Genomic DNA, 27,814 nt, shown 5'->3' with positions numbered 1-27,814 from the left:
GTGCAGAGAATTTGTTTGGCATGCGCAAGCTGCTTACATCAATATATTATTAAAAGGGGAGGAGGGAAGAGGACACAGACACAAACTTGTAGCAGTACTGCAGCTTTTCTGGTTCTCTGTGTCTATACGTGTCTGTGTGTGTGTGTCTGTGTGTGTGTGTGTGTGTGTGTATGTATATATCTCATTTAATCCTGCATTTCTTTATCAGAGAAGCCATGAAGACGCATCTTTCCATTTCCCAAATACGTGTATGTCTCCCCTGCTGCTTCTCCCTCCACATCGTAAGTAGCTTTTTTTTCTTCCCCCTAAATTCTCAGTGGTCCTTAGTACAAACATGCATAGAAAGGTTACTCAGCGGGTTTGCATAGTAAACACAAATGGATATTGTTCTTGACATCTTGTGAACTTGTCTCTCTCCCTTGTATCTTGAGAGAACATAGGACCTTCTGGGCCTGTACGAGCCTTGCTGCATTTTTAATGACAGTCCCTGAAATGCAGGGGAGCAAGATGTTGTCACCTTGGCATATTTTATCCCTGATCAAACATTAGTTGGCAGCTGTTGTAAACTTGTAACACTGTCTCATCTGCACCGGCTGCTGGCTCAGTGGCCAGAGTGCAAATTCTCACCCAGCTTCATCTTCTTCACATCTCTCTCTGGCTCGCTTACGTCCACTTCAGGGCCCTGCTTTCCTCTTTTGCATCAGGAAATCCTTCCACTAATTAGGTGGGGAAGAGAGTTAGTAACGAGACCAAACCACCTTATGAAATATTCTTTACTAAACTTGGGGTCGATGTCTCAAGACATTAAAATATGTGTAAACACTAACTGTAATTTCATATACACAGGTAATAGCAGACACGAAGGCATGTTCTATGTGTTACACATAAGTTTGGTTGGTTGTTTGTCCTGACTGGTTCTTTTGGTTTAAATGCTGTTATTTTTGCTCTGTTTTTTAATATTTTGTAGAAACATAATATTTGTTTATAAGATGGTATTCAGTGCTAAGAATATTACCAACGTGCAGGTGCATGGAAGGTGTTTACCCTCTTCTGTTAGGTAACAATTGCTTAAGCCATCAGTGTCACTGCAGACTTACTGAAGGTTATTTTCATGGTTGTGAAAAAGTGTGATTTCTGTTTTGCCACTTATTTTCGTGGTCTGAGGGTCTTCATTATGAAGTTGAAGCCACATAATTTGAATGTGTTGTTTATATCTGTTGAATGTGTTGTTAATATTCAGCAATTCTGCACTTGCAGGGAGAAGATGAATGCTTTTTTAATGGTATTTTTCAAGTCAATGTGACAAGCAGGTGTTATGGAAGCAGTCTTTAATCCTCTTGTTACTATTCTAGATTAGAAAAAGAAGTATAAAAACCTAGAAATTCCACTTATTATATCTGTTATTCACAAGATATTATGTAACACAGCTTCTCAATTTGAAGCCTCTTTACTATATAATTATGTATTTTTCTGGACCCAAAACAATACTGTCAGAGACCTTGTTTCATTATCATCTTTGCAAATGCCCAAATGCCTTCTGAATATTATACCTACACAACCTACAGCTCAGTAGTGGCGAGCAGTTGTTACAATTAGTAAATGACTGTCTTAAGGAATTTACTGCAGTTATTTTCATGATATAGGTGGTCACTGGATATTAGCTCAAGTCCATATGCAAGAACATTCAAGAGAAGACAAGATTGCTGGAGACACCATAAGGCCCTTGACACAATTGTCATCTGCTCTCTAAGAATCTCAAGATGCTGTAGAAAAAGTGTTCTCCTGCATAGGCCAATGAAATATTAGGCAAGTTTATAAATCGAGGGAGGATATGCTGAGATTATGAATTGCTCTGGTCAAAATTTAAATCATTTTGAGTATTATGTTCTTTTGTCCTTACTACACTGGGGGAGGGAGGAGGAGCGCAGAGGACTTTGCAGTACTTGGAAAGGTAAAGGAGGGCAACAAGGCTAATCCAGGATTAAAGAAAATGAGCTCTGAGGACAGTCAGAAATATCTTTAAACCATATGACCCAGAGGGAAGATAGTTAAAGTGGGACTCTTTTGGAAGTGTTCAAACTGCCAACTCAGGTTATTTTTTCAGGATTTGTACACAGGCAAGACATACATAAATTCAAATAGGAAAAAGAATGTAGTTAAGGGGATCACAAATATGTAGTATGCCTGGGATCACACATACTTCACTGTAAAATAAACCTGAAGTACAGCACTCAGAAGAGTTCTTTGCTAAAGAAAGCAGGAACAGATTTATAAAAACTTGACAACCAAATAACTGGTTATTCAAGTCCTGTGAAATCGTCATGATTTTATTGTAAGATCATCTTGCGAGACACTGCCAACTTAAAAACTATTTCCTCTCTGAAAAAAACATGCTATAATTCAATTTCAAGTAACTTCTAACTGAGCCAAATTAGTAAATATATTATCAAAATATTTCTTTTTTCACACTGTGTTTTTGTTTTCCATTTAACAAGCAGTCACTGCTTTGTCCAAACACCGTTTCATTTATTCTTTCTCTCACTAAGACAATGACATCAGCTTCAAGGAGATCTTTCATGAATGCTTTTTCTTTTCCAAGCTTTGGAAGTAGATACTGCCAGAGAAGTGTCGATGAAAGTGCCATTTCAGAGTTTGCAGCTGTGAAAGTGCTTTTCAGGGAAAAGGAATAAGAACCGGAGAAGACTGTGGGCAGAGCTCCTTTCACATGCTGTATGATTACTCGCAGTGGAGCAGCAATGAGAGAAAAAGAAGCCTTCTCTATACAGTGCCAAGGAATAAAGGGAGTCTAGGAGGAGATAACAGACTATTTTGTCACAGAATTCCTGAGTAAAGCAAAGTCATTTGAACAGTTAACAGACGGATTAGAGACCCAATTACCAGTGGTACTATATATGAACTCCCCAAAGTTACTGTGAGAGAGTGAAAGAGGCAGTCTGTGAGCTACCAGATATGCCTACAGCCTAACAAAATGGAGTGCTGGTCTTTATTTGAGCCCTGGGATACAAACGGTATAGTACTTGTTGCACAAGTAGTAATGGTAGTGCTAATAAAACGAGCTTTTGGAAAGCTCTTCAAAAGAATGTGTTTCCCTTTGACTGCTGGATCTCTTGCACTCATTACAGTGTAAGCATTTCACATTTTAAATTAAATGAGGTTGCAACCCAGTTTAGTCAGGTCTCGTGCCTGCTTATCCGTCTGACTCCCCAGAAGCCTGAGTGTCAGTCCAACGGGGATTGACAGCCAAAAATCCCAGCATCTTCAGCTCCTGCACAGTTTGGCAAGCAGTTTCCTGTCATGATATTCAAAAGATCTCTAGGACTGCCAAGCAGATTGCATTTGGGCTCCCAACACACTGGCTCTTGTTCTTAGCTCCTCGTAGCTTTCCAAATCACATAAAACACTTTGCAAATCAATCCCAGGAGTTTAAAATCTAGCACTGCACATAAACACTGGTGAAAGTCCATTAATATGTGTGTGATATAAAACTGGCTATAAGAAATTTTGAGGAAATCTTTGTTTCAAAACTACCAAAATGTTCTTCTTTGATTTTTTTTGACAAAATTAGGGAGGTGAGGACAGCTGAACAGCTACATTTAAATGCGATTGGAAAATCAGTCTGAAATAGAAAGATCAGTACGAAACAAAATCACAGACCTTTTAGCTATTTTTGGTCATAATTTAAGTGACTTCATGAACATCATCATGCGTTTAGACAAACAACTGTTAAAAGTTTCATATGCTCATAGAACTGTGCACGTGCTGAGCTAGCTAATATCCCAGGAATGAAAAAAACACGTTCCCTGTTTGGTAGGCAGAGATGCTGGACAGTGTTTTGGTACATGGTTTTGGTGGTGCCAGAGGTCAGATAAACTCTGTACCTGAGTGCAATTCTGCAACCTGATGGCTTGCTGGAGCAGGGGACCAGATGTGGCAACCTGAGAACAACCTTCTATGCCTTATATGCCAATAAACATTAATGTTAAAAAAAACAAAACAAAACAAAACAAAAAAAAAAAACAGGCCCTTGTATATCTATAGTTCCAAGAAGGGACCAGGGCATATTTCAGATATTTTTGTCACCTCTTTTGTGGGTGAGTCTGAAGGCAGACGATACAAACACAAGCAGGCACAGATTTTTGTAAACACTGGCAGTGAACAACCACTTGATTATCAGAATGATTAACTTTCTGTTTCTTCGCATCTTCAAATCAAAGCTGTCTGACTATTTTTCTGGAAGCTATAGACTCAGTACAGGTCAGCTCTGTGAGATATAATGCTCTATGATAAAAGAAGATCAGACTAGCAAATCTAGTGGCTCTGGCTTCAAACTGTGAATTTGTAGGGAGACAACAGAAACAGATTAAAGGGGCCTCAGATAATAGAAAGTTACATTCTAAATATTACAGAGGAGTCCAATCTCACTAGTCTGACCAGCAAGAAAATAAATTTGGCATTCACTGCATAGGAAAAAAGCTTGGGCCATTCCAGATTTACAGCTGAGGAGGCTGAACAGGAGTCTGGGGAGGCTATCTCTTTAGCATGACATGATGGCTGGTTCTGATAATTTGATGGCTGCTCCCACGTCTAGGAATCACAGCAGTTGATCCAGATACATCATGAAACGTACAATACATTACACAACAAATCAAGACAAAAGCTTTCTCCAGTGGACAAAAAACGGTGGACTATCACTACACTGGTGTCAGATTAAAGTGTGTATCAAATATGAAACGTCCAATGCAGCACATCATGGCTGAGCAGAGGAAAGAGTTTATTGCAGCCTTCATTTTCCTTCCATTTCATAACCAGTTCCATAATATATCAGATATTTTTTCCACCCTGCCCAGACAACATCTGCGAATTCCAGACCAGACCACAAATATTCAAATCAAATCAAACAGGTTGCCTCTCTGTGACTGCTCTTGGTTGTTTTTAGGATCAACAAGCCTTGAATTCTTGTCCCCAGATTGACACAGCTTTAATAGAGAGGTAGGGTCTCTGGCCATGCCTTCTACCTCTTCTCCACTGCTACCTCAAAGCCCAAAACTTTGGAAATAAGAGCTGCAGAAAAGGGAATGGAAACTGGCTCTTTTGCTATACGAGGCCTTAGTCGCCATGCTCTGGTAGGCTTCTCCTCCAGCTCTGGTTTAAAGGTTTAAAGGAAACAGTTATTGTCACATCCTGTCAATGGTTTAGTTCTTTCAACATGATCTTTGACAGTATCTACCAGAAAGAGTCTCAAGGCCTGAGGCCATAACCATGTGTGAGATGCTAAGCTGTCAGAACCCTCAGCTGAAGTATTCACCTTGGATGCAGGAGATACAGGCTGAAATCCTTCCTGATCCTAATTTGAAGCCGAGATTTTATCCCAAATAGATGTCTCTCCTCACAGCATGCCCTATGATGGGAACCTTGGAATATGCCAGGGTGAATAGCAAACTCTCCAGCTGCAGCTTTTTCAGTTCACACAAGATAGCCAGTTATTCATCAAAAGAAAGAAAGAATGGAAACAACACTAGATACCAGCAGGTCGAATTCTTTCTTGGATGTCCTGGTTCTGCTGAGTTTTCAGGGGTTTCAAGTCTCAGTGTTTCCTGCTGCTGAGCGTGGGTGACTCTTCTCTCAGTTTGCCAGCTTATCTGAATCCTCTTTTTTAAATACCTCACCCCACATATTGTACAGAAACGTAATTCATCTGCCTTAGCATTGTGCACTCTAAGTCAGCAGAAAGCATTAGAGTTAGGCATTGCATCACTTGCATCTACCTTGTGTATACCAGACTTGGCACATTAAAATGGCCTCTGATAATGAGGTCCTTGCTAATGAGGGATACATCACACCCCGTGTTAATTTATATCAGCATTACCTATTTATAAAAAATGCAAGCACACCTCCCTTCGGGTCTTCTAAAAGAATTCTTAAAATTCTTGTCTCAATTTATGGGATTAATTAATGTTAATGGGATTAATTTGCTCCATCTATCACTCCTCCCACTTCATTGTGTGGGACTTAATCTATAGGTATACACTACAAAATAAGATAGACAGTATCATTTACTGTAATCTCAGAGCAGCTGATTTGACAAGATGTGTAGTGGAACTCACCATCATAGCAGAGGTCAGGAAGAGGAATTTTCTGTCCTTTTCTTTAAATAGCCATAAGAATGTTAATCCTTATTCTTTCTTTCTCTCTTTCTCTTTTTGTTTTTTTCTGGTCTTTTTGGTAAGAGTTGGGAAGAAAAGGACCTTATGTATAATTTAATTGCTTTGTCTTTCTCCCTCAGGTGAGTATATTATATTATTTTGAAAAGTAATTATGCAGCGAAAGTAAAATGTCAAACTGCAGATGTCTGGTAACAAGTAGTACAGATGTGAACGATTCTATTATGTGCCATCTTGCAGACATCTTTATACCTTTCCTCTAAAACTTCACCCTATGTGCTTATATGTTTGAGTATTTATGCGCCCTGGATGAGATTTGCTTCCCCCCCCCCCCCCCCGCCCCTTTGCAACATCTAGATCTCAAGCCGGGTTGCCTTGTTGGCAATGATTGATTACCCAATATCTAATTAAACCTGATCCAATCACTTATTATGCAGAGTGGAACAAACAAACTGAAGTCGACTGTCAGACCTGTGATTGATGATACTGCCAATCCAGCTTTTGTTGTGTCTAATGTCCTGACGCTTGTTACAACCAGCCAAAGCTGCGCTGGACAAAGCGTTCTGTCACTCTTCACACAAAGTCACTCCCCTCCCCCCCCCCCCCCCCCCCCGCACACGCCTATTTTAAAAAAAAGGAAAAAAAGAAAGAAAAAATTATTGAGAACAGCAGAGGTTCTGTTTGGGTTAGTGTGTACAATGAGATCAAAGTCCCCTGGAGATCCCAAGTCCTTAAGTGGCAGGGAGTGGAAGAAAAAGAGTACGTATGTGCAGAGGGGGGCTGGCAGGAGGTGCACTTGGTATGGTAATGAACCTACCTTAGGGAGAGTGACAGATATGACATTAAAGCAAACCTAGCAGGGTAATAATTTCTTTTCTATTGTCTGCCAAGCAGGATTCTCTTTGCAGCTCTCATTTATAAATTTTTCAGTTTTAATGTTTTAATTATTTAAAATGCAAATAGGTTCCTGAAGAAAGAAGCAGAAAATACAAATTCCCTAAACAAATTCAACTTCTGAAGCTGCGTTCGCATATTGGAAAACCTTTTTCTTGTGCCTCATATTTAACTTAGGATGGATAAGTTATTTTTTCATGAGCCAAGATTTAGCCCAAGTTCTTATAGTTTTCCATTTTCATATTTTTCATTAGTTCAAGCCATTTTTTTTTGCTTGGTTTTGCAAATAAATTTTAAAAAAAGATCAGATTCCCCCAAGATTCAAAAAACTAGTCAGAAAAATGCAAGGAGGTTTTTATGTGAAGGTTTTCTGACACCGCCTGTGTTTCAAAGGCTCAGACTGTATTTAGGTATAAAAGGAATCCACATAAAATGATGATTAATATCTCTTCACAAATTTAAAATATCTGTATAATTTACCAATTCTCATATAGGCTGTTTATATTCAATGTAGGCAAGTCCCTGTGTATATGTGCATGTGCACATGAGTTCCATGCGATAAACTGAAGAACTGGAAAGTATATTTTTAAGAACCTTACACAATTATTCATATACTTACAATTATGTCACCTGCTTAGTGATCAGCCTTCCTAGAATTCTAAGATACAGCTGGCATTGGAAAAAAAAATAAATACAGCAACAAATCTGAAAAGATTTTTTAAAATTCTACTCTTAAACTAAAATTCCTTGTAGCAGTTACCTTTTCTGGAGGAAAAAGACCAGCAACATTCACGTTTGAGCCTTTTCTTGTAGGCAAGTAAGCAAACTTTAAAATTTTATCATTTGCTTTCCCTGCCAGGCCAGACACAAGAGCTCTGCACATTTGGGCAAAAGCTGTGAAAAAGCCTAGGTCAGCACATTTCAGTTCAGTACTTTTCTACATCTAGGAGAGATCTTGTAGATTATTTATGGGTATATTTCAAATGTAATAGTTTTACTCCTCCACTCTACTTCTTAGAACCAAATGATAAGTAAGAGTTCGTGAAATTGTCCCAACATCTCTAATGAAAACTCTTAAATCATACCAAAAACCTGTTTCTGTAATGAATAATGAATCAAGAAGTTAGATTAGAGCAATGCTTTTACCACTAGCAGTGGTATACAATTGCCAGCCAAATGTGTAGTCACATGTTACTAGCCCAGAATTATTACATTTTAAAAAAATGTGTCCATAAGAATCCCTACATGTACCTATACTTTTGTGAGAGGAAATCTGATAAAACGTGTTAGGATTTAAGCAAGTTAATCTTCAAAGAAGAATTTAATGCACATTAGCATCTACAAAATTTTAAAAAGTAGTAAGAGGGACAGCTAGGTACAATTCAGCCCTTATTTACCAGCAAAGGAAGATAGTAATGGACACAAATTAAAGAATAGGAAAGATCAATGTTAAAAAAAAAAAAAAAAAGTTTTGGTGGGAGCTGTCATAGAGAGAAAACAACCATGTGAATATCCAGTCCATATGCTGAGAGTGTGACATATAAAACAATATGTGGCCCTCTTTATTTTAACGCTTGCAACCATCACAACCTCATAAGACCCTCTGGCTTGATGAGAGTCTTTCTTTAAGGCTAACTACATTGCACTGATAGATTTGCAGGAAGGAAGAGAAATAGGCTTTCTGGAGTATACAAAGAAATATTCTTCTGATAAACTAAAAGTCAGATTTAAAAAGAATAGTGTAACTGTCTACAGGCACTGGAAGAATTTCCCCAAACATCTAGATATTTGAATGAAAATCCCATCTTGCACAAAACATCTGGTGAATATAGAAGTGATGTCTATCTAATTCACACTAATACAAGCTAGCCTGATGAGGCTAGCTGAATTACCTTGAATAACATGAGAAACAAGCATCTAGCATTTAGGCTTCCTCTGTCATAGAGCCAGAACTAACACAGCCTGGAGATGGTGCTGATTTTAATTTTACAGCTCAGCTTTAGTTGCCCATTCCCTTCTGTCCTAAACCAATAAACATTATAGTGAACTCCATGGCAGCCACAGAATTATAGTGGTGTGAAGGGGAGGAGATTCAAGCCCTAAATGTTTTAATCATGCTGACATAACTGGTGTTAAGAAAAAAGGGCGAAAAAAATCCCAGGAAATAAAATAGGTTTCTCACAGCATTAAAAATAAATGTTTTACACCAGGGCAATAGGAGGCTAACATTACCAAAGGAAGCTAAATTTAGCCTGTGAAAGGTTATCTTGGGCAAGCACTTATGGTGCATTTCTCTAAATTTTCACTTCAATTAATCTCTAGAAATTCAGTGTCTGATCCCAGTGACAGTAGCCTCTGGCTTCTTCAGAGCAACTGCCGAGGAAAAATTATCTGACACATATCAAACAAGCAAGAAATGACACTGGACAACATTAATCAAAACTTTCTCATTTCCTGAAGAATTAAGCATTAAATAATTAATTCCAGCACTACAGGCAGCTGTAAAAGAGGCCTCGTGCCTCCCCGCTGATAAGAATTTGTCCTTGTCTAAAAGACTAGATTGATATATTTATTATTTATCAGATTAATCATGGCCAAGAACATTATAGATTGGCAGCCAAGCCCAGACAGTTATACTGTAGTGGCCTGTTATTGGAGCTTGGAAAGAACCTGGTACATCAGCAACATTCAAAAGGGGAAGAGGTAGAACAGTTTGCCCTCAAGCATTATTTGAAAAAAAAAAAAGAAGGAAAAAGGGGAAAAAAAGCTCAAACACCTTTTTTTAAAAAAGAAAAAGAATTGGACAAAGAAGGTGTCATTGATTCAGCACCTCAGTGGAGGCTGCTAGCTCCTGGGGTCGTTTTTATTTCTGTTTGCTAAGGACTGAAGGAGGCCCTTAGGATGTGGGTCAGAATATCAACTATTCTATGTGAAGCCACAATCATTAGTTTTAAAACAGACTTTCAGTGGCAGACAGATATAAATCAATTTAACCAGCACATACAAGAAAAACCACTTCCATCCCTTCATTTTCTTTGTGTTTATCCAAGTACTGTAGCTGTGAGACTGATCTATGGTTCAAGTTTTCTTTCATTTCTGCTAGCTGGCCTTGGAACCAAGCAGCAGAGTAACTGGGAAGTTATGCCAAGTTCCTGCAGATTAATAGACAAAAATAGACAAAAATAAACTTCATATAATTATACCATGTAGTCCATATTCTTCTTCCTATTTCCTCCCTATTCCTTCCATTCTGCCACTCAGAGCAGTAGCATCCTATATGGAATTGTATTTTTGCATCTCGAATAGAGGATTTCTCACTTCTTTTAAATAACCATGCACACACAGATATAGGAAAACATAGCTAGAGATTTCACAATATTCTTTCCAAATGCCAGCCTTTCCCATTCTTGTGGGGGAAGAATGAGCTAGATATCTTATGCTCTCAAGTAGTCCATTTCTGTGCGTGTCTCCCTGATTTCCTCCTGTCATATCACCTACATCTGGCAACAACAGCAGAACAGGAGAGCTGCTATATGCTGTATGTGTGAGAAGTGATGAGATTTAGGGGCAACTTTGTCTTTGCACAGACCAGAAGTCCCCTGCTAGTCAATGAGAGAGGCAATTTCAGGTTGGCTGGCACAGTAAGCCTTCTATTTTGAAAAGCTGAGTAAGAAGAAAATGTAATGACAAGAAAATCTGGCCCTGAAAGAGCAGAAAGAACAGTCAGTCTCAGTCATGGGTCTTTGGCCTAGGTTAGATAATGAAAAGTTTGATAAGAATTCTACTAACAATGTAAGAATGACCATACTAGGTCACATGAAAGACCCATCTATCCCAGTCATCCCCAACAAAGTCAGTTTTATCCTTCTGTAAGACCATAGGCCCAGCATAAAAAAAGAGATCTGGGAGCTATGGGCTTCCCATGCTCTTGAGATCTAGGGGTCAGGGATTTCCTAACCCACAGGAGGAACCTTGTCTACGTTTATTCTTGATGGATTTTTTTCTGCCATGAGTTTGTCTAACTACTTCTTGAATCCATGTGTGAATTTAGCATCTGCAGTGTTCTGTGGCAATCAGTTCTACTATTAGCTATGCATTGCAAAAAAAAAAAAAAAACCTCCTCTTGTCTGTTCTGAACCAGCTACCTGCTTGTTTTATTTGATGCCCCCCAGGTCTTGAATAAGAGACAGTGAACAGTTTCCTCTCCACCTGCTTCATGTGGCTCAAGAGGTAACCACCATTGGGCATACTGACTCCATACCCTGCTATCAGTAGTGTTTCTTCACTTTTCAGTGTTATCTGTAATTTTGTGCTTTCAAGCACAATACAGTCAGATGCTTCAAGTACCAATTGTTTTCTCTCATCTTTCTCAGAGGTTGTACTTAAATGCTTTATTTCTGTGTAGGAAAGATCTTTTTCTTATCAGATACCTGTGAAGACTGCCTAGGGAAACAAGTAAAGAAATGTAGAAGAGAAAAAGAAAGTATTTGTTTATATGAATTTTCCTGTCTTCCCAATTCCTCCGCAAATCACTGTTTGTAAAAGTGAGCCTATGCAGGATCAACATAGTCCTGAGGAAAAAGAAAGCTTTGGTTTTGCCAGTTCTTGTGATTTTATGCTGTGTCTCATGATATTTAGCATTCCAGCTTCTAGCTATGGGATGATGAAAAAATTCTGATCAGAAGGAAAGCTTTTAAAAAGCTCAAAAATCCAAATACATAGAAAAATGAAAAAATTAAACGTAAAAAAAAGCATTCAAAGTCACTGTTCTTAAAACAATCTTGCAATCCTTGCAGAGCCAACTCATGATTTTTATTGCTATGAACAGAGACCACACAAAGAAAAAAAAAGCACCTTGCCTTCTGGTATAGAACAAGTAATTCAAAGATAGCCTTGGTAATTAACTAGAGGATGTGTTGAGCACTTTGCAAATTAGATCATTGACTTTGGTGCATGTTAAGGATGCACAAAAACACGTGAGGAGTCATTAAAATAGAAAAGAAAACTCAGTCTATGTTTCCATGGAGGCTGTATGTGTCTGATTACATTAGCTGGGTAAATTTTCACAGTTTTTATAATCCCCTACAATAGCAGTATAGAGTGCAACTGTCTTAATGGGGGGATATCCAGTGATCCCTGAGAGAAAGAGAAGAGGATGGTCCCTGGTAATTGCCAGCTTTCTATTTATATGTGCCTTTTGGTGCACAGCAATGCACCCATGGCTTCTGCAATACTAGTGAGGAATCACCATCAATACTTTGATGGGATCATCAGTGTCTCTTCCTCTGTGGGAGTGTGGATCTGCTCCACATAAACAGAGCCATTCAACACAGCAGGGATAGAGGTGTGACTCTGTATGCTTCCTTATAAACCCACCACACCGCTAATTCCTCAGCCATCTGCACTTGCTCAGTTTGCATAAGTTGTCTTCTCTGTGAAAGCTAGCAATTAAACATCCTGCTTCTGGGAATGTTTATATACAACTCTAAACTTTTGAAATGAGGAAATAAGTAAGAAAAAAAATATAAATCCTCTTTCACTGGACTCAGAAAGCCAAAGATGCTTAGATATCTTCAATGTCTGCACATAGTTATATTCAATGTTTTTTAGGGGAAAAAGTGTTCAATAGAACATGTATACAAATAAAACCTCACAGATGAAAGTGTCCACAATGAAGCCAGGAACACAATCTTTGGGATGACAAATCTATAGTTTAACTTTTTAAATTGTAATGGTCAAAAATGAAGTACAGAAGACCATCATTTTCTGACCTAATTCCAAAAGGATGTCGTGCAGACTTGCTCCAAAGTCTTTTTGTGCTTACTGGAAGACCCAAAGAACTATATTTGAAACAATTTATTTTAACTCCAGTTTACGTCATCCCAGCAACTCAAGTTCTAAACTGATAGAATAATTTCCAAAAGAATCTAAGAGATTCTTTTGCCATTCTTTTGCCTGCCATAAAGCCCCTATAAAGAAAAGCTTACAGTTCATTCCGAGCAAGTGTCAAATGTGTCACATCTGCAAATTAAGCTGCTGCTCTGTAAAAACGAATTTATTACCTGACATCACATACTTGTCACATTTCTCCTCAGAGAAAAAAAAATGTAAAAGGTCAGCATAAAATACTGTGCTGTGAATCTATGGGGTTGTTCATAAACATCTAACTATGTAACTGTGCTTTTATATAAAACAAAAAATAGTGGATATACTGAAATGGAGCAAAACTGTTTCTTAACATACTTGTTCTTATATTTACTCCTACTCATATTTTGATAAATGAAATGCACAATCAGCATCTGAACATTACATATTATTTCTCAGATAACACATCTTTCAGATTAAGTAGACTGCTTATCTGAATATTTACCAAGGCTTTTTAACTTTTGTAACAGTTATTTCATACCTTATTTTAACAGAAATAATGAAAATCATCACTTTTCATATTCAGTCATCATGGGTAAAACTGTTGAAAGTGAATCTAAGAGTTAGAAAGTTCTATCTTGTTTTTAAGAAATGAGTTCAAGGGAAGTCCTTGCTTGGAATTCTGAAAATTTTCTCTCTTACAAACTTGATAAAACTTTTAAACTTTTAAAGTGTGCCCACTATGTCCACATACACAAGTCCATGGGCTCTGATGGAGAACACCCACTCACAAGTGCTGAGGGAGCTGGCTAATGTCATTGCAAGGCCACTTTTGATCATCTTTGAAAGGTCATGGCAGTCAGGAGAGGTGCCTGGAAGGACTGGAAGAAAGCAGATGTCACTCCAGACTTCAAAAAAGGGCAAGAAGGAAGACCCAGGGAACTACAGGCCAGTCAGCCTCACCCCAATCCCTGGGAAGGTGAAAGAACTGCTCATCCCACATACCATTTCCAAGCACATGAAGGACAAGAAGATAATCAGGAGTAGTCAGCATGGATTCACAAAGGGGAAATCATGCTTAATCAAGCTGATAGCCTTCTCTGATGGAATGACTGGCTGGGTAGATGAAGAGAGAGCAGTGCATGTTGTCTACCTTGACTTCAGGAAGGCTTTTGACACTGTCTCCTTATAGGAAGCTGAGGCAGCGCAGGCTAGATAAGTGGACAGTGAGGTGGATTGAGAGCTAGCTGAATGGCTGAGCTCAGAGGGTTGTGCCCAGTGGCTCAAAGTCTAGTGGGAAGCCTGTAGCTAGCAAGCGTACCCCAGGGGTTAATATTGGGTCCAATCCTGTTCAACTTATTCATCAGTGACCTGGATGAAGGGACAGCATGCATCCTCAGCAAGTTTGCTGATGATTCAAAACTGGGATGAATGGCTGATACACCAAAGGGCTGTGCTGCCATTCAGAAGGACCTTGACAGGCTGGAGAGATGGGCAGAGGAGAACCTTACAAAGTTCAATAAAGGGAAGTGCAGAGCCCAGCACCTGGGAAGGAATATGCATCAGTACAGGCTGGGGACTGACCTGCTGAAAAGCAACTCTGCAGGGAAGGACCTGGGAGTCCTGGTGGACAAGTTGACCATGAGCCACCAGTATGCACTTGTGGCCAAGAAGGCCAATTGTATCCTGGGCTGCATTAGGCAGAGCATTGCCAGTAGGTCAAGAGAGATAATCCTCCCCTTCTCCTCAGCCCTGATGAGGCCACATCTGGAGTACTGTGTCTGGTTCTAGGCTCCTCAATACAAGAGAGATATGGAGCTACTGGAGTAAGTCCAGCAAAGAGCTACTAGAATGATGAAGGGACTGGAGCACCTCTCCTATGAGGAAAGGCTGAGAGAGCTGGGCCTGTTCAGCCTGGAGAGGAGAAGACTGAGGTGGTGTGTATAAGTATCTGAAGGGAGGACATAAAGACGATGGGGCCGGACTCTTTTCCATGGTGCCCAGAGATAGGATGGGAGGCAATGGGCACAAATCGAAATGCAGAAAGGTCTGAGCACTGGAACAGGCTGCCCAGAGAGGCTGTGGAGTCTCCATCCTTGGAGCTATTCAAAAGCCATTTGGACAGGGTCCTGGGTAACATGCTCTAGGTGACCCTGCTTGAGCAAGGGGATTGGACTGGATGATCTCCAGAAGTCTCTTCCAGCCTTAACCATTCTGTGATTCTGTGATTCTGTGACACTACAGAAGAGAGGCAAAAGTCCTAAAACAAAACTTCAGGAAATAAATTGAAAATATAAAACTATAAACCTATAAAACTAAAACACAGAATCACATCAAATATCTGATCATGGCTAAGCTTCTGAATATATCCAAGCAATCTAGCTGTGAACTAAGAGGCTCAGATACTGGTAGTATTAAGTTTAGAATCAGATGTTTCTCAGCTGGCTTTTCCAGCTTATGCTGAACTCCAGAGCATATATCTGGGCCCCTGGAAGAAGAGGGGGCAACTAACTTTCCTGGTGCTTCTAGAAAATGAGAAACAGGACAGGCACTTAGGCTTTACCTTTCTTTTTTCCTTCTGTGGTGACTGAGGTAAACAAGAGAAGAGATACAGAGAACCAGCTCTACTATCCAGAAAATCAAGTTAGGTTGAAAAAGAGTAGTAAGTAGATCCGTAGCCAGATCACATGCCTGGGGGAAAAAGTAATTTCACCTTTTGAAGAAATCATTTCTGCCATAGCAAAAAAATCAAAAGCAGCTATAAGACAGGGGAATTGATTATCTGTTTGTTGCTCTCTAGATGTTCCCTTAAGCAACTTTTAAAGGCCATGATTGGGCAGAAAAGGGTAAGGCTGTCTATTTGCAGCATCCTGGATGAGAGAAAACTTCTGAAAGTATAAATACAGAAAAGCATTTTTAAGAGGTTAAGGGACACATACAGAGAGAGCTCAAGCATCAGACACATAGGTAGACTATGGGGGAAGACTTTTCCTAGGGACAGAAAGGAGAGGAGATGCCCTGACAAGATACTGTAGACAGAGGAAGAGATTTCTTTTTTAATCCCTTGTAGTTTCTTGTTCTTTTTCACCCACCCAGTCTGCATTTCTGTATGTCTCTATTTCTAAAATGTTCATTGCTTTACCTTGTACTCTGACAAAACCTAGTTCTAGCTCTCACAAAACCTACTGGTGTGTGCTTACTTCAAGGAGGAGCTATAGTAAGATCTGAAGCAAACTCTGGCTGATGTGGGATTTTGACAAAAAGGGCAATATCTGAGTGAATGAGTAGAGTGTAGGCACTTAGCTGTTGTACTTCCCACTTGTCAGTGAAAGTATCGTGCATCGGTCATTGAAGCAGGAAGTAGAACCGCGTTATCTGCTGTAACCACTGCTCTGTAGAATTACACCCAATAAGGATTTATTACTTTATGCAAAATGGAACAGATGGTAAATATTAAAATAAACATCTCAAAATCTCTAGAGTATCTCCTGTACAGTAGTTAAATCATTTATATGAGAGCTGAACATGCAGGCTCAAATACTTTCAAGGCAGAATCGACTCCCAGTCTTTCACACGCCGGGTGACGGCTTTCACCACAGATATATTGACTGACAGTCTCTGACCACCACCTTCTTTTCCAGCTGTGACATGCACTGGGGGCTTGGATACAAAGTCAGAAGACACCACAATAATATCACACAGCAGCTTCGGCTACAGCAATAATCAAGGTAAGTTAGAGAATACATAGTCTGAGTTTCAGCAGAGCTTAAAGATAAGATCCAAAAGTTAGATGAGGAGTTAGATGCTTTTTATATCAATTCCCCTAACTTCAAGATCCCTGGATGGTAAACACCAGAGGGCAAGTCTCTGATGTCAGCCTTAACCCAGGGGTCTTGCTGTGTTAGCTTTGCAACTAAAATAATATTACTTCACAGATTCAGTGCTGCCCCGGTACAGATACATTAATTCTTGGTCTGGAGTGAGCTCAGCCGATCAGTGGTGTCTCCACCACCAAGATCTAGTTCCTCCCTACCACCACCCACCTGCTGAGAGGAAGACATACTTCTGCGTGTGTCTAGATTAGTTTTTTCTGTGTGTTACCTTAACATTTAGCCTTCATGAACTCTTGCAGCCCCCTATGAGGAGATCTCACACCAATCAAAATTGGGCGGTGTGACCTGCCCCCTGGTCCGCCCTGCCGTGAGCATACCACAGGCCTCCCAGTCCTGAGGCTATCAGCGAATGAAACCAGAATAAGCTGCTCTCTCCAGCAGGGAACATTCATATCCACTGGGAAAAACAAAACAGGTGAGATAAAGGTTTGAAAAAATAAGTCCATGCACTGTCTTTCTGCAGAATTGACCTTTCTCTCCAGTCTTTTCACTGGCTTCTCCAGTTGCAGCAGTCCTACACAGTCCCTGAGGGTCCCAAGAAAAGCCACTTTCCGTCCATCCCCTTTGGGTTTGCTCTCCGCTACAGGCAGGACTCCTGCTCCTTTCAGAGGCACCCCTGCCAGTTCTCATGCTTGAGTACCCTGCTTGCTGTCTGTCTCAGGGCAGGAGTACCAGATACATCAACCTTGGCAGCAAAGTCAAATTAAATGGCTTTTTCTCACAAACAGTTGTTCTCACACACTAGTTCACTGTCCATTCAGCACTGTCCAGACTGTTTCAGAGGCCATACTGTAAATCAATTCTCTGAAATGATTCGAGTTACAAATAACCCTTTTTTAAGGTTATTTTTAATTCACATCAAGTTCAGTGGGCTGATTTGCAACATAAAAAAATTGATGAGAGCTACCATATGCAGCATGACCATAGAGCAAAGGCAAAGGAAGTAAACCCTGCCACTGGCTTCCCGTGTACCAAAAGGGGGAATTCTGTGAGGCCACTCTCTTGCCTTGTCCCACACTGCATTTCCAAAGCACCCCTGACCGAGCAGGCTGCTTCTCGTAATGGAAGAGCAGTCCTTCACCTTCCTAGGAAGACTCTAACAGATGTAAAGCAAACCAGCCAGGACAGGATAAACAAGCAGCCAGCCTTCCTTCTGCCCCACCAGGCCACTTCAAAAGAGCAAGTAAAAGAAAACTGTAAGCAGACAAATTACAGAGCTTCCCTCAGTCATAAATTCAGAAATGTAAATATGTTCCAGCAGTAAGACTGATTTTAAAAAAAAACCAAGAAATACAAGAAAAATATTTGTGCCTGCTGCACAAATTTGCAGTTTGGTATGATTTGAGGTATTGAGAATGTAGGGTGACTTTTAAAGTAGATGTGAAGCACTGGCTGTTCAGCAATGTTGAAATTAAAAGAGTCGATAAATATGGATTTTGGTAGCCCAACAGGAGGCTTCTGTTTTTTTAAAAACAAACCAAAACTATGAAAACAGACTGGGTGCAGAGATCAGGAGGAGGACAAAAAGAGCTTTTCAACATGTATCTGTTCTTCATCTTAATGAGAGCTGATCCCATTTTTCAACCACCTATTCAGCTGGTAGAAAAAAGTTGTCAGTTAAGTCTCAAAGTTGGAGCAAAAACAGGAATGCCTCAGTAAAAATTTGAAAAATTCATAATGTTCATCTCTAATACAGGAATTGATTATATTATTAATGTTATTGTGCTATTACTTAATCATGTTCAGATGGAGGACAATTTACCCCACTTTTGCCTTATTATGGAATTCTTTCTCCCCTTTTCTCTTTTCTGCCTTCATCTCTCCAAGAGCTTTCTCTCCCCCCCAAGACTTTTGTGTTCTTCCACTTGCACCCGACATATATGGCTGCCATTTTTGAAATTAAACCAAGTCTAGGGATTATGCTGACCTGAAACACCAATAGCAGCTCTCACAGTCACAGTCCATTGAACATTATCAATTTATGATCACATCTTGCTGTGCTTTAGCCACTTTCCCTCTTTCTCTAAATTAACCTACCACAGCAAGCCTGCCTCCTGCACAGAATACTACAAAGTAGGATAACATCCTGCTGAGACACTCTGTATGTCAGGTAATGGGAAAGTACATCGCATCTGAAGGACAGCAAAAGTTTTCTGCTTTCTTTTTGACTCTTGTGTTTGTGGTAAGCAAAAAGATAGCAGGAGCAGTGATCATTTAGTTTAACATATTGATGATCAAATGTTATCATCTCCCTTTAAAATAATTTTGACTTTATCATGCTTCCACATAATCAGGAAAAAGCTGGTCTTAAAACATAGTGATGTGGACCCAAAACTGCCTCTTTTGCTTAATGTACTTGAAGTAGAAAATCACATTCAGGCTCTACCACAAAACAAATGAACTATTTTCCAATGCATTTAAAAAAGAAAGCCTAAACACCTCTATGGTATTTTCAGCACTGCTTTTCAAATTTGCAAAACCCTTAAATAGGAAGCAACACAGAAAAAGGGCTACTTGATCATTTGTTAAACAAATATCAAAGATATGCATACTAATGCCAGAAGGAGTGCTTTCGGGTGTTTTATTTACAGAATTGTAATTACATTTGCTGTTTGAATTGGCCCTCCAAAGAATTAAAAATAAGCAGCCATGGCTTTTTATTGCTATCCAGTGTTCCCTGGTGGCTTCAGTCTGAGTGTTCTGACTGGCAATTGTTCGAGGCTCACTTATGCCAGTAATGCATTTGTTAATTAGGCTAAGAGTACTACAAAAACCACAACACAAGCCTCTTGACAGCATATGCTGATCTAACCTCTTGAAAGGACAGTGATTTAAATAGGTGCCTTTTGAGTAATTGCTAATTTTTTTTCCTAACATGTAAATATTCCCCTAAATATTAGTTATGCTGGTTTAAATTTTCATAGCATCAGATTCTTGTTTTCCATGTTATCTTCCCAGTTTGAACATGCTCTCCTCCCCTAATCTCTTACACATGCAGGAGTGAAGACTTCAAAACAAATTTTTTGACACTAGTCAAAACAGCTTTCTGACCCAAAGTTATATCTAACATTTCACTTAATGCAGTATAGCACTCTTAGAAAGCACTGGAGGGAGTCTTTTGATAAAATATTGTCTCAGTCAATACTGCTCATTACATAGAAAAAAGTTAGTCATCTCAATTCAGTGTACAACAAAATATTGCAAAAAAATGAGTTGGTCTTCCATGGATAACATGATTTGCTTGAAAGTCATGCAACTGTTTTTTGAAGGTTCTTTGTTTTCGTTTTCTGCTTAAATGTATACTCGAGGCTGGGGTTGAAATTTGATTTTCTCTGGCTGCCTGCCTTTGCACTGAAAATATTTGCCTTTTTCTTTCTCTAGAAAAGAAAGAAAATATCTGAAAAAGAAAATATTTTGGCGAAGATAGAGGAAACTGAACAGACATGTTCCCTGAGCCTCCACTCTTCTCTATATATTGGGGTTCGCAGATGAACCATGATGTACCAACCTCACCAGATACATCATGGAAAATACATTTCAGATAAGAAGTGGCCAATTGCTGAGCATGGGTACTAGAGATATTCAAATTGTAACACCCATGCAGCAGTGGAAATAGAACTTTTGAACATGACCTCCAAAAATCCAAATTTCATATAGAAAGAACAAAATTTCAGAAGGCTTACCTTGAGGAGAATAGGGAAAAACTGTCCAGCTGTATTCTGCTGGGACACACTGCTAACACAGTAAGAGTAAACCTGAGGAATCTGTCTTCCGTGGCAAAAAAGAAATTTTGTATCACAAAGACTGGAACTACAGATTAAAGAATTTCTATCCCAAAGATTTAAATATATAAAAGGGACTAATCAAGAAAGACAGGCCTGTAAAATATATTGGTGAAAAGCTGTAAGAGGAAGCTAAGAGAGCAAGAAAAACAGGAGCTGACATCTTTAGAAGATAATATCATTTTCATAACAGTAGTAATAAAGCTGCTCATTTAGTGTTAGAAAAAACTGAAGAGGAATGTGACTGTCTACGACTCCATATCATCATCATCACAGAATATCCTATCTAAAGCTAACTCATATTAGGACGTTTTGCCTCTGCTGAAAAAACTTGATGAGCATTTCTTTCCAGAAAGGACTGTTTTAAATGCTTACACAATTCACTTGCACGTATAAAGGCCTTTTATGGGTAAGCAAACATCGCAACAGCATTGCTAAATCTCCAAATTCTGTTCTTTGATGTTTTTTCCTTCCAGTTGCATTTTAATATGGATTGAGTTTCCAGCCTAGGTTTTTTTCCTCCCTTTTTGCTTTCTTTTCCTCTCTCGCTTTAAGGACGTCAGGCTGCTGCCACACAAGAACGGTTGGGAAGGAAAAGGGTTGGGAAAGGAGCTCTTGACCCACTCTTTTAACTTTTGCAGGTGGAAGTAAAGCTGCCACAAGTTAACATTTCACCACTGGTTTATGCATGGCAGAATCCAGAATGCTCTTGTAGCTCCCAGAGAGTCTCTCAGTCATCCCGTGACAGGGAAAAAAGGTGCTAGCCTTCTGAAGAGCAAGGAATGAGCCTGTGTAGGCAGAAAGGAGAGGGAAGAGTTAGGAAACAAAGAAAGTTAAAACTACTGGGTATTGCAAATCTAACACAAAGCTGGCCTAAGTGCAGCCCTTTTATGTCTGCCTAGGCCAGAGTCTCACTCATTTGGATCAGCTTGCAGGAGCTGGAGTTTCACCTACAACTTGTAGATACACCGGTGTAAAGCCCGACTTCAGCTATTCCACCCTGAAGGCTGCTGATTGCCCATAGAAACCCAAGCAGGAAAGAGCACTGACATAGACCAGGAAATGCAAGTTGGTGCTTGCTCCCCACATTGCTGTAAACCAAGACAAGCAGCCTTCACACTCCTAATACTAATGGTCAGGATCATCTGCTGGTCACTGGTATACAGGCTGCAATTATACCTGAACAGTCACATCTCCAACAACCTGAAACATCCACTATCACGTCATATACCTTTTCTCACTACTGCATGCAGCTATGTATGAATACTTTTGTACCACTTCCCTGTCCTACCCATGCCATGACTCTGAAAGGCTTTATTGACCGTGACCATTCATGTCTACAGCTGTATAGCCCTTGGCAGGTATCATCAACAGAGATGATGTGGAGTCACTGGACTGTAGGAACCAAGGAGCAAAAGGAAATAAAAGCAGGGGAAAGGTGTAGCTTCCTTAATTCTAACTTTCTGTGTAGCTATCTGAATTTCTATCACCCCAGGAACAAAAAAGAATAACTGTAGTCCTCCAACATGCAGACATCTATGAAGCTGGCCTTTGTATCTATAGTTAGGCCTGAGTTTTGAGTCTGAAATAATCACATAGGTTTAAAACATCCAGAAGGTCAGTAAAGGAAGAGAAACAGACAGTTCACAGCACTTGAAGTACTTTCACATTTTCAAGTGTCACGCTCAGTTTCTGACTATGTGATGTCAGCAACATATGAGAAACCCTTAACAAGCTGAAATCTTACAGTAAAAGTACAAAACCAGGAATACATTAGAATAACAAACACAATATTTTTCCTGATACTATGTCTATCAATTTTTCTGTAAAACTTCTGCCTCGGATGCTCTCAGACACCCTTCCTCCTGCTTCAATCTCTTCACCATAGTACGTATCTTTTCATGAGATTTTATATAAGGATCTGGCTTTTCAAACTCTGAACTGGGATTGCTCAAGTATTCACTGTTATTCAGAGTAGAGCAACATGCTTCCTTTCTTCCTTGCACCTCGCTTCTTCCTCTGAGGATTACTAAGTTGTGCTTCCCAATACAGATCTAGAAGCACTAGTGAATGGTGCAAGATACAACCATTTTTGCAATATATATTATGATCTCCTCAGTGTACATACCTATGAATCTTAGTTCAGTTTCAATCTCAGAGAAGGGTAGACACCATAACCAGAATTTTTTTGGAGGTGCCTATGAAACATTATTGCTATCCAAAACTCAAAGCAATTATTCCTGTCCACCATGGTCATTCCACCAGTCCATCAGATTCATCTCTCTTTGCTGGCAAATTCACCCCCACTTGGTGGCAAATTCTGTTGTTGACTTTTGGCTATTCCATGAAGTATCATTTTTTGTTCTGGGGGAAGGAAATAGGATTTATCGTCAGCACCTATAGAGCCAAGAAATGCTTTTATTATTTATTTTTCCCCATTGCACTTTTTTGTTTGTTTGTTTTCCTAAAAGGAGTTCTACAACAATGTATAGACCTAGCCAGTAGGAGTAACGAGAAAAGCACCTATGAAGACCTGAGAATGGCTGAGAATGGGGCAACATGACATGAATAGACAATGGGGCACACTTGCAAATGATAAAATTGTTAGATTTGTAGGAGTCTTTGACCATGACCTTCTGATAGTATTTTCAACATGTGACTATGTATTTACCACATCTTTCAGCACCAGTTTCCTTCTATACTGTCTGATTTCTATAGAAATCCCTTCAATAGCCTCACAAATGAAATCAGAAAGCTTACTGGTCGCACAATACTATTCAGGACACTCAGAACTATAGTTGGCCGAGGATCTGGAGAAAGTGTTCACGATACCAAATGACTGGGAATTAAAATGGCAGATGAAACTCACTATTGATGAATGCAAAGTAATGCACATGAAGAATATGGCTCTACTCATAAATATATAGAGCTGTGGGCTTTCAATTAGCTATTTCAATGCAGAAAAGTAATCCTGGAGTCTTTGTGGGTCATTTTCTGAAAACACCAGCTCAGTTCTCAGCACCAGGCAAAAGAGAAGTAGAACATAATGAATTATTTGGAAAGGAATAAAGAACAAAACATCAAGCCCTATATAAAACCACTAAGAACTCATATCTTCAGTATTGACCACAATATTGACTACTCAATCTGAAAAATTATGTAACAGAACAAGGGAGATAAGGATGAGCAGAGATCCAAAATTACTTCCATATGGGGTGGGATTGAATATGCTTGGATTCTACAATCTGGAGAAAAAAAAAAGAGAAGAAAGAAGGTGAGTGGGTATATTGAGAGGTGTCAATAACATGATGAGAGAAAGGTTGTTTATTGTTTCTAATAACACAGAAGAACTAGAGGGTTCCCAGTGCAACAACCAGGGAGAATTCTCAAAAGCAAAAAAAATACATTATTTTTCAAAGACTGCATAATTACTTTGCATAGAAAAAGCATATACAATAATATATAGAATTCACGTGCCACTACTTGTTGTGGATGCTAAAGGCATGTATGGCTTCAAAAACAAGAAGACACATCATGGTTGTAACTTCTGTCTTAGGAAGACCCTAACTCACTGATCCCCAGAGGTAAAGAGGCTATTTTGAAGGAAGGAGCAAGCTGTACTTGCTTTGGTTTCTTATTCCTTTTTACAGCATTTGCAACTGCTACTGCTAGAGACAGAACAATGTGAGCAGCTTCTGCCGCCTTTGTGGGTTTTGTAACTGTGAGTGTTAATGCTTTAATCTTTTTGCTTCACTTTGTCCTGCTTTAGCATATTTCAATTTATATTTATGGGCCTAATTCAGGGTTTCTGAACAAAGCCTAGTTTCTTTTGAAGTCAATGGAATAGTAGACTCACTTTTTCCCCTTTATCTTGCAGAAAGCAATTGTCTTTCTCAGATCTAAGTTTACACCACATAAAGTGGTATGAACAATTCAAATGCCTAAACACATCTTACATCATATACAGTCTCCTGGTAATACTTTTGTTAGGGAGGATCTTCACTCCTCATGACTGTGTTTGAAACACAGCCAGTTAAGACCAGGTGCTCCAAGACCCAAGGGTTTGTCTTTGCAGAGGCCTTTTCAGCTTCATCACTTCAGAAGAGCCCTAAGACAGGTTTATTTCTACAGGGATTGTGCTGAGATATTTGATATGTGATATATGACCCCATTTGTACTGAGATGTAGCAGTTAGGACTTTTATTTTTAAGTTGAAATAGTCTGAAGAGCACTCCTGATCTTTTAGATTTGCAGAGCAGCCTGCTGGGAAAATTTCATGGCTTTCTCTCAAATCTGCATGTTGCACATTGTTATTCTTTTAATTATATAATAAACAGTCAAAACTCAGCCAAAGATATTCTTATTACTGAAGATGACAGATACCTGCTGGACGCTTTTCTATTCAGACATCCTATTAAGATGGTTTTCGGATGAGAGAATTTCTCCTAGCTGCTTTCAGTGAAAAACAGCTTTCAGTTTTTGCTAAAACATTAAATGCACATTTAGTGTTTTGGTTTAAACTTCTCTCTTGCAAAAGTTATAGGCACTGTATATTCTAGGAAAATGCAAGAAATTGCTGTTAAGCTTGTATCAGAACAGCACTACTACAAGCCAGCAAGCCTAAGAACAATTTGACCAACCAGCACAAATTATGACAGACTCTGTTATGTTATCTGGCTCTACTGCAGCTTCACTGACTAAAAATATGACTGCTTGCAACCCTTTCTTCACACTTTCTCTCTCATTATTCCAGAAAATTATGGCAGACCTTACAGTATATATAACTGTTTGAAGCAAAGGCACATAAAATAGTTTATTACCCACCATTTCTTCTCTATTGCAGACATATTTTTGTTGCTGTTTTACAGTCCTATATCCCAAATCTATAAATGAGAAGAAAAAATGCCTTCATATTTCTCAGCCAGTTGTCGATCTGTTTTAGGAAATTTCCTTTGGATCAAAGTATTTCTTTTTAATATTCTTCACTCGAACTTAGATCTGTGCTTCTTGCTTAGAGGCATGAGTGCCATCTATAGAACAGTCACTAGTAGATATTTACTTGAATGTTGAGAAATGAGAGTTTTGTCCGTGTTGTCCCAAGAGACAGTTTTGTCCCTTTAACAAAAAAACACTTCCTATCCAGTTTATGTGTCACAACAAATTTGGTAATTTTCTGGAACAGGAGGTTTAACATAAGTAAACAAGTGTCATTACGATTTTAAGCAGAGATGGAATCACTGACAGAGATAACGATATTGATATTTGTTCAAAGACTGTGATGATGTTTTAATTTAAAATAAACTGTATATGCCTGCTGCATCAGCAGCGATGCAAATATTTAGTATAAGGGGACATACATAACATTAATTTTTTTTTTGTGCTGTGCATTAAATCATTAAATAAAAAAGAATGAAAAATAAACAAATAACCCCCACTGTTAATTCTCTCCCTCTAAATAAGAGCATTTCATGATGGGTTATTTATATAATGATTTTTCTTTGATCTTTCTGTCTAGTCTTTAATAAGATATATAAAGGTATTGAGTATTTCAGTCCAATCTCTATCATAAAAGCTTTCTGCTCTGTTCCATTTGTTTCCTTGTTTCCTTTTTGTCTGATGGTAACCACTTTCTCATGATGAAAAGGATTTTAATTGAGACACTAGGAGTAAATTTGTAATCCTTTATGTGAAGTCTTTCTTCCTGTTATGTATCTTTAAGTTGCAGATATATCCAGCTTGTAATTTAAAATATAATTGTACTTTGTATGGAAAATACAGGGATGAAAAGCAGAGGGCACCCTATCACATGCTAACTCTCCTATCACAATGAAAAAGAAAAAGAAAAAGAAAAAGAAGAAAGAGAAAGAGAAAGAGAAAGAGAAAGAAAAAGAGAAAGAGAAAGAGAAAGAGAAGAGAAGAGAAGAGAGGAGAAGAGAAGAGAAGAGAAGAGAAGAGAAGAGAAGAGAAGAGAAGAGAAGAGAAGAGAAGAGAAGAGAAGAGAAGAGAAGAGAAGAGAAGAGAAGAGAAGAGAAGAGAAGAGAAGAGAAGAGAAGAGAGAGAAGGGAAGGGAAGGGAAGGGAAGGGAAGGGAAGGGAAGGGAAGGGAAGGAAAGGGAAGGGAAGGGAAGGGAAGGGAAGGGAAGGGAAGGGAAGGGAAGGGAAGGGAAGGGAAGGGAAGGGAAGGGAAGGGAAGAAGGGAAAGAATGAAAGAAAGAAAAAACAGCTTGTGTCACTCTAAAAAAATCCATTTGTGATCACAAATGAAACATTTCCAATCTCATAATGGGTAGATTGCTTGGTTTTATTACCAGCCATGCAAAGCAAGACCTCATCAAAAGAAGCACTACGCAGAGGTCCCATCTTTCCATTAAAATAATTTCAAAAAGCTTTTTTTTTCCTTTTTCCACTGAAAGAACCCATTTTGCAAGATGATTTAGCTCAAAATCTGCTGGGAGTAACCCTTGACATAAAGTCATATTGTGTTGGAGTTTAGTCCTAAATTCATACATCAATTATTTACTGTCAACGCAGATTGTATAAGTGTAGAAAATTACTAGGAATGATATTTTCTCTCAGGCAGAAAGAATGTGATACAGCGGATACATCCCACCTAATGTGCTGTCCCACTGTCCACAGGCCAGAATTATTTATGCATTAGAAAACACTGTGCCAGGGCAAAAATAAGAGAGGAGAGAGAGAGAGACAGACACATTATTTTAAACCTTTCATAACATCCATAAATATTTCATAACAAATAAATAAAGAATGTTGGGCTTGTTTGGAGGACAGCTGTAGCTGCATGGTTCAGTGCTTTGCAAAGCTCCAGAGACCCCATGCTTACCCCTCAGTTAAGCCCCCATTTCTTTTTAATCATCCACTTAGTGCATTGTGGGTAGGGGAGCTCTCCAGGTGAGTTGAAAAGCTGGAGGTTATGTATGTGAATACAACTTTTTATTTTAGATTGTTAAAGCAAACAGCAGAATGAGAGTTTCTCTTTAATCCCCTGCTCAGACCTTTTGCCTGCTGTCATTTCAATTTTTTAATATATCAGAGAAATGACTGCTTTGTTCCAAACATTATTAAAGAGTCACTCTACAAAATCTTTTTTTTTTTTTAAGCTCTTATCTTTTATAAATTAAAAATACATTTCATGGTACGTGTGGAGAAATTTTGTCTGAACTAAAGCAAGTCATGTCTTC

At 39.0% G+C, this 27,814-nt stretch overlaps 1 long non-coding RNA gene across 4 annotated transcripts; it reads left to right on the top strand.

Moving 5' to 3' along the window:
* Positions 1–26,471, top strand: LOC112979578 (uncharacterized). 4 transcript variants are annotated; one of them, XR_003258210.2, is made up of 6 exons: positions 1–281; positions 16,583–16,669; positions 17,074–17,249; positions 20,216–21,025; positions 24,267–24,337; positions 26,395–26,471. It is a non-coding gene; the product is annotated as an uncharacterized LOC112979578 (long non-coding RNA). The 4 variants fall into 4 exon arrangements; XR_010387729.1 differs by lacking the exon at positions 24,267–24,337 and having other exon boundaries at positions 2–281; XR_003258208.2 differs by lacking the exon at positions 20,216–21,025 and having other exon boundaries at positions 94–281.
* The last annotated feature ends 1,343 nt before the right edge of the window (positions 26,472–27,814 follow it).

Source organism: Dromaius novaehollandiae, chromosome 2 (assembly GCF_036370855.1).
Source record: "Dromaius novaehollandiae isolate bDroNov1 chromosome 2, bDroNov1.hap1, whole genome shotgun sequence".
Taxonomy (NCBI): Eukaryota; Metazoa; Chordata; class Aves; order Casuariiformes; family Dromaiidae; genus Dromaius; species Dromaius novaehollandiae.
The sequence above is the reverse complement of the archived record's forward strand: the minus strand, read 5'-3'. Positions and strand labels throughout refer to the sequence as shown.